The following is an 8,050-nucleotide window of genomic DNA, read 5'->3' on the forward strand; positions in this document are numbered from 1 at the left end:
AGGAAGATCCACAAGAGGGGACAAGTCAAGCTGTGGGGGTGTCTGAAGAAGCCGGTAACTCATCTGATCAAACTGAAGGAAATCACGACAACAGTGACACTGAGTCTGCCTCGGAATGGGGAAGTGGCTATGAAGGTGACTTGAGCGCAGAGCAAGCTGAAAGTGGTGATGAGCAGGGCGTACCAAGGAGGAACAGAAGGGTGAGAAGCGCAGAGGCTCATTGGCCCGAGAGGCGGAGGCGACTGAACGTAAGACTGGTCTCCGAGAGAGATCTTGCCCCTGTATCCGAAGAATCAGACCAGGAAGAGGGAGAACAAGAACCAGAGCAAGGAGGTCTGAGAAGGTCGAGGAGGGTGAGAATACCTTGCCGGAGATACGCCACTCCTGAGTGGACCTACCCTTTGACAAATGCCCGGCGTACTGAGATCAGGGAGGGTGAGGGCTGTGTCGGTGACCAGTACGATCCCAAATGTTAAGTTGGAAGTGGTGCTGTTGGTACCAGGACTTGAGATTGAAGGCGTACTGACACTCACCATTCCCAATCCCCCTTACTTAAGCAAGATACGTGATTTAATCCTGGAGAGGCTGATTTTTCCTACATTTGGTCCAGAGATACCATCTTACGAATCGGTTGTGCTTCGCATGGAACTTCTGGATTATGTGTTAATGGCAGTTGGAGGAAATATTATCATTGATTACTACAGACTTTTGTAAATAGTTGTTGAACTAACCTAGAGCCGAGTGGAAAAAGAAGAAATTCAGGGGCTTTCCACAGAGGACGGAGAAGGGTTAGGGTTGTCTGTTGCAGATACCAGTGAACAGCTAAACTGGGATTTCCGCTCTCCGAGGTGTGGTTCGAGAGACTCAAGTAACAAGCAAGAGACTTTGGGTTGTTGCTGAAATCGAACTACAATTGTTCCGAAACCATGGAGGCTGGAAACCCGAATCGTAGGGCTAAGTGCATTGTAGGCACCCTTCTAGGAGGAGTGATATTTCTTATATTTTTAGTAGTTATAGTTTCCTATTTTGCACCACATGAGCAGGCAGTGAAGGTTGAGGGAACACCGACACCTACCACTTCTAGCAAGAAAGAGGTCAAGGTAGGAGCGGAGAAGGCTTTGCTGGAAGAAGAGAGTCGTAGGTTGCATACCGACCTGTCTAAGGGCAATTTTGGGCAGAACGCGTATGCAAAGCTATTGTATGAATACATTGATGCGATGGATGCGAAAGACTGTTATGTGTGTATGCAATTGCCGGCTTCAGTAGATGAGGGTATTAGATACCATCACCTTCCACTGACATATGGAATTTCATGTAGTTTGTTGCTTAGTATATTTTATGGGAGAAATCATTTTAAATATTTCTTTTCGAATTATGACGCTGTGTTATCAGAAGTCCCTGCTTATAAACACCTGAATAAGTTTGATTATTATAAGTCAGAGGATAGACTTGGGTATTTTTTCATTCCGACACAAGAGCTAGACACCTCATATGCACACCGACACAATTTGACATGCTTGTTATCAGAGACAGAGAAGAAGTTCATAGAACAAGTTGAAGACAGGTACAAGAGGCAAAAACAGTTGCAAGATTCAGGGCAGGGTAAAGTTGATTGGACGGATGAAGAGAAGCAGCACAAGTCAAGAGGGAGTTATGGTCCGATAGCTCTAGATGAAGTGCAGAAAGGGAAATTGTGTATTCACAGACCACAGACGTATTATGAGAATGTGTATGTGGGTCATACTACATGTGAACACACTTTCACACTGGAGTATTACACAAAGGATTTCTTGAAGAGCGTGGTGCAGGTGATTCCTACTGTTTACTTCGTCTGCGGAAGGAATGCGTATGTAAGATTGCCGGAAAAATGGTACGGAACGTGTTACCTAGCGATCATTTTTCCCAAGATTTACCATACTGAGGATTTTGCTCTTTTGGGGGGAGGGCGGCAGATGAGGGTAAAGCGAGGTGAAAGTGCTGGTGCAATCGTTGGAGATGTGTTTGGAGCAGTGATACCTATGTTGGGAGTGATTTTGAAAGACGTGAAGATACGGCGGTTGGCAACTGTGGTTGATGAACTGTCAATGAATACTGCTAAGTCATTAGTGTTGGTTGAGGGTGAGATGCTGTCGATAAGGACAATGGTTTTACAGAACCGTCTTGCTTTAGACGTCCTTCTAGCCAAAGAGGGAGGAGTCTGTAAACTTTTGAAGGTTCAGGAATGTTGCACGTATATTCCAGATCATTCCAAGGATCTGAAGAAATATATAAGTAACATTACTGCTATTCATTATGAAATTGAGGATCTGACGCAAGAGAACGTGTGGGAGAAAGTTGGCAAGGGAGTTGGAAATGTTGGAAACTGGTTTGCAAACCTGAGAAGGAGTTTCCTTGGATTTGTACTGAAACCCCTCATCATAGTTGTGGCCTGTGTGATTGGATTGTGGGGTTTGGTAAGAGTGTACAAGTGGTATAGGTCAACTAGGATGGAAAGATCGATGAGAGTACAAGAGCAAAGAATGTAGAACTTGCAGGACAGTCAATATCGGAGCCTGAGAGCATTGGAGATGCTCAGGCGAGGGAAAATGGTGACAAGCTCTCTATAACTCAGTCCTTACCCTTCTGGATGGTGTAATGATGGTGATGACACAGGTCATCAAAGGGGGGAACTGAGAGAGCGCCAGACAAGAGTAAAAATTGTAGGGGTGCACCATATGTACAAGTAGTGCACACCCGCATATATAGAGGATTTACTAATCGTGTTCAAACTGTAATGTAGGGTTGAGGATTAATGTATTCGGTATTTGGAATACATGTAGAGCTAGTGTTAAGTGTTGAAAATCAATAATTTCGTTCTAACAAAGAAATGTCGTTTGACGTGAAGCTTTTATTAATAAGAGGTGTTTAGTAAGATCACAATTATGTACTTAGTTCTGCTATGTTGAAGTTCATAGTGTACCTTTTATGCGTTACACAAGTGCTTGAAGTAGAAAATGTATTTGCTTTAAAGATGGAGGCCTAAGAAACGAACGAGATGCTCCTGTTAGGATGTTGGGCCTATAAACGTGCAGAGGCCCCAGTTATGGAAATTGGGTAGGCCTGATCGCAATTGTTTTGCTTAGCATTAAATCTTAGACATTTTTATAAAGAAAGCTGCTTTTAGTTAAAGTCAAATTGTAACATTAAAGAATTTGTGAGCCGTTCACATGTATTCCTTTGCAGGTGCCGGATCAAGTAGACAGTAAAGTAGAAGGGCCCATTGTGTATGAGTGTTAGGATGCTAGACTCAGACATGGAGGAGTAGCCGAGTAATTCATGGAAGCAACTTGAAGCGAAGGAGAGTCTGGGGCCCAAGGACGTCTGAACGGACAAAGATGGAGATGTGCCATGATGGAAAATTCTGAAACCCAACATCCTTGAGAGGGGCGTACCTGAAGGCGTGTCATCCACATTGTGGGGTTTTGTATTAGGGACAGCACCCTGAGGGAGGAGGCAGAGCAGATGGGCTGAGGTGCGAGAGGGAGCAGTTGGTTGACAGAGAGCTTAGCTACGACTGAAGAGTCTCTAGACCAAGTAGAAAGAAAGTGAGTGAACTTCTTTGGAAGTCACCACTGCTGACACCTTTATTATCTTGGGCTATTGTTGAGTAGGGATGTCACTTAGTATAGTGTAGGGACAGATTGACCTGATTTATATTCTTTCCCAATGCATACTAGAACTCAGGTTATAGCAATTCTTATTAGCCTGATGATTCTCGAATTGATTCTTGTATTGTTCATAAGCCGTCTGAGACTTTTCTGTAGAGTTATGTTTGTATTAGTGCCTGTTTATCTTCTGAACCTTTTGCTGAGGTGTTTATACCTTCAGTTGTTTTTGGTTATATAATAAATCTTTAAATTCAGCTCTTAGTCAGTGGTTCTTTGGGTAAACAATGGGAATTAAAAGAATTTGATTGACAATTGGTAGATAGATTGCCTAATTATTCTATGACAGGTAAAAAGGTCCAGTCGACCTGTGACGGGATTCTGGAGAATGGTAAGCAGACTCTAGAAGGAAAATCCCGCCCTTCCAGTGAAGTCTAGTAAACTGAAACACTCCCTCCATTGTTATGAAAACAGTAAGATGTTTAGAATTCCGATGCAGTCTAATTTGGCGATATGTCGACCTCAAGTCTAACCTGGTAAAGAACTTCTCATGGTTAAGTAAAAGCACCATCTCAGATCTATTGGGAAGAGGAAAACTATCCATCACTATGCCCTGATTGACACTAATTAAATCAACACAAAATCTTAAATGACCAGCCCCTTTTTTTGTTATGACTACTGGAAACAGCCACTTCGAAGCCTCAACCACTTAAATAATACCCTACGTTTGCATGTCAATAAGCATTTTCTCAACTTCTTTTTTTACAGCAATGGGAAACTTCCTCAAGTTATGTCTCAATGGTGTGACACCCTCTTTCAGTCTGATGTTGTGTACATATTCCTTCAATGCTCCTCCTTTGCCTTTAAAAACATCACTATATTTGTCTATTATACATTAGAGAGATTCACCACCCCAGACTGTCAGGAACTGACTTCGGCGCCTACCTTGATATACTGTGAACTACAATGCCCAGAAGGCTTTCTGGGAGGAACCGGATTATATAACATCACGTGATGCAGAAGCGCGTTGTACGTGATTCTTGTACTTCGCTGAACCTGTGGAGAGTCGAGACGCCTCTGGTTCCGCGCTTGATTCTTCCATGTTTTTTAATTGTTTCCCAGCTGGGAAGCTGCCCTGACGGAGCCGGAGAGTTTGGCTCCATTTCTGCTCGGCTGAGCAGGAGTTTTTTGACCGATGGCCCCGCTAGTGGCTGCTGCGGGGAATCTCATTCTTCCGAGTCTGGTAGGACTCATCCTCGTGATTGGAGTCGGTAATTCTGGCTGTTTCCCTGGTCTGCTGAGCAGGTGTCTGTGATTCCCCCCCCCCCCCCCCGCGAGCGGTAGCTGTGAGAAAACAGACTTCTGACATTCCCGAGCCCAGCGTGGCTCGTGTCAAATTCCCGGATTTCTTTTTCCTTTGATATCTCCGTTCTGGGGGAAAGACTTCTTAGGTCCGGTAAGCCACCGCATCCAGACTGGATGTGTAACCACCTATATTTCCTTTTGATTCTGTTACGTTATTGACTGCCTTTCAATGGAAATGCTATTAAAGATGGATTAAGCATTTAGCAAGGACTTGCTTTTGAATGATACTTTCAATCTTAAATTGCTGAGAGGATTCCGTACTACCTTTTGTCTCTTTGACTTTCTTCCTCACGCAAGCCATTATTGAGTTGGATGCTATTCATAACTAAGAATAGGGGGAGTACGAGCTTTGGTACGTATGTGGTATACCTGTGTTGACTGAGGTGTAACAGTTTTTTTTTAAGGTGTCTATAAATTCTGTTTTGGTATTTCAGGACATTGATCCAAGCTTATAAAAACATCTTATTATTTGAGACGTAGAAGGGTCCATCTCCAGAGCTGAAACTTAGGTAGGTGTGTTGTCTAGCGAGACCTAATGAGAGCAGCTAGAAAATTAGGGTGTGCCTAATCCTTGTATTTTCCTTGCAACTCAACACTGTTATTTGCTCTGTGTTGCACTAGTCCAGATGTTTGGTGCCACTCAGAGCCATGCAATGTGGCTTTGTGTAGCTTCAAAAATCTGTCTTAGGGTTTGTATTGTTCTTTCACCATGTTACGTGGTGCAAGAGCGGCCCAAACAACTTCATAAATAGACCCCACTGTCCACAACCGGCTAACCATCTTCCTCACACCCCACCCACGACTTATAAAGGCTTTGCAAACCCATGCCAGATTACCTCTTTTCTCACATTTTCGACAATCCTTGTCTTTTGCAAAACACCCCTTAAAGTCTGCAGAAGAAGTCATATTGTCCCATCTATAACATCCTTCAAAAGTTTTTTTGTTATACATGCTGCTTTGTTTAACCTTAAATCGATCCACAGATCCACTTTTACCATCCACTCCCTTTGTGGATTTGTTTGCAATGTCCCTCCTCTGTACCACATTGACTTATTCTCTTTTTTCTTCCATGTGTTGCATTTCCTTCATGCACGAGTCAGATTCTTCCACTATTTTTGCAATCTCTATAACTTTTTGTAATGTTGAATTCCACGCAGCCCACAATCTTTCCGGCATTTTCTTGTTCTAACACTGTACAATCAACTGATCTCCAATCATTCGATCCGTCATCTCTCCGAAGTCACATTTCACAGAAAGCTCTTCTAATCTAGTTACAAGCTGGTCTACCATTTAATGGCTCCTCTGATGTTGAGTTTAAAACGTTATGCCGCAGCATAACAGTGTTTACCTGCTTTCCAAAATAAATATCTAACCTTTTCTCGGTTTCTAGATATGCATCTTTGACTTATGTGTCATTTGTGTCTCTTGAAAAAGATAAGTACTTAAAAACGTGTTGGCACTCCGTCCAATACACATTTATTAATAATGATCTTTTCCTTGAAGGTCTAAAATCCAAACTATCAATAGCTTCCAGGTGGTTTTCAAAAATGTGTATCCACTCCTCCCATACAATTGGAGGTGGGCCTGCTTCAGGCATAAACAACTGAGGCTGTGCAACTAACAATTGAGTTCTGTACTGAATTTGGGCTGAAAGCAGAATACCTCTCCTTATTCCAATTAACAAGACAGAGTTACTCAAAAGTCCTGTTTCTATTTGCATCTAGGAAATACACCTACACATTAACTTGCTCTTGAAGAAACACGAACCTGTCTCTGAAGACCTGTTTCGATGTCCATGCGGGGACAGAGTGCTTCAAGTCCTACTGCTCTTTTCCTTATTATACAATCTCAATCTCCAGAACAGTTTACAACAGACAAGGGTTGATGGGTCAAACAAGGTGGGGAAATTCATTGCAGTGATACTCGCTGAATTAACACAGCAGAGTGGTTTAGTCGGGAATGCCCAACAAGTAACCAATGCTGCAGCGCTATCAATCGTTGGCAGCAATGTAAGTTAATATGGAATATCGGGCATGTCTCTTTGCATCACACTTCACTTACACACCTCCAGTGTCTTTCTCCACACTTCTCGCACTCACGATATTTCATCTGAATTACACCCAAAGGAAGTGAAGAATAAAAGCGGTTCTCGAGGGTAAACTCTAAACAAGCATTGGAAATGCAATAGGTCTCGCATTAGAAAAGTTGGAGTTATTGGTCTTGTAAATGACATATTTTATTTATTTGTTGGTTTTTAAAATTGCTAAATTGATGGCTTTGTCATTTACAATGCCAATAGTTATAACTTTCGCGAATGTGACACCTATAGCATTTGGAATGCAACATGTTTTGTATTTACGTGACTTAGATGGCAGCTCTGGTCGTTAGGCCACATCTCTAGAGAGCAGGAGAGTGCAGCAGGGGAGAGAAGCACAGCAATGCAATAGGTCTCGCATTAGGAAAGTTTGAGCTATTGGTATTGTAAAGGACACATTTTTTATTTATGTGCTTGTTTTGAAAATAGCGAAATTAATAGCTTTGTTATTCACAATGCCAATAGTTTTATCTTTCGCAAATGTGACACCTATTGTAACACAATATGTGTTGTGAGGGTGAGTGAGGGTGAGGGTGAGGGGGTGAGGGTTGAGGGTGAGTGAGGGTGAGGGGTTGAGGGTGAGTGGTTGAGGGTGAGTGGTTGAGGGTGAGTGAGGGTGAGGGGTTGAGGGTGAGTGAGGGTGAGGGGTTGAGGGTGAGTGAGGGTGAGGGGTTGAGGGTGAATGAGGGTGAGTGAGGGTGAGGGGTTGAGGGTGAGTGAGGGTGAGGGGTTGAGGGTGAGTGAGGGTGAGTGAGGGTGAGTGAGTGAGGTGAGGGTGAGGGGTTGAGGGTGAGTGAGGGTGAGGGTGAGTGAGGGTGAGTGAGTGAGGGAGGGGGGGTGAGGGTGAGTGAGGGTGAGGGTGAGTGAGGGTGAGGGTGAGTCGAGGGTGAGTGAGGGTGAGTGAGGGTGAGTGAGGGGTTGAGGGTGAGTGAGGGTGAGGGTGAGT

Source organism: Lissotriton helveticus, chromosome 9 (genome assembly GCF_964261635.1).
Source record: "Lissotriton helveticus chromosome 9, aLisHel1.1, whole genome shotgun sequence".
In the NCBI taxonomy this organism is placed as follows: domain Eukaryota; kingdom Metazoa; phylum Chordata; class Amphibia; order Caudata; family Salamandridae; genus Lissotriton; species Lissotriton helveticus.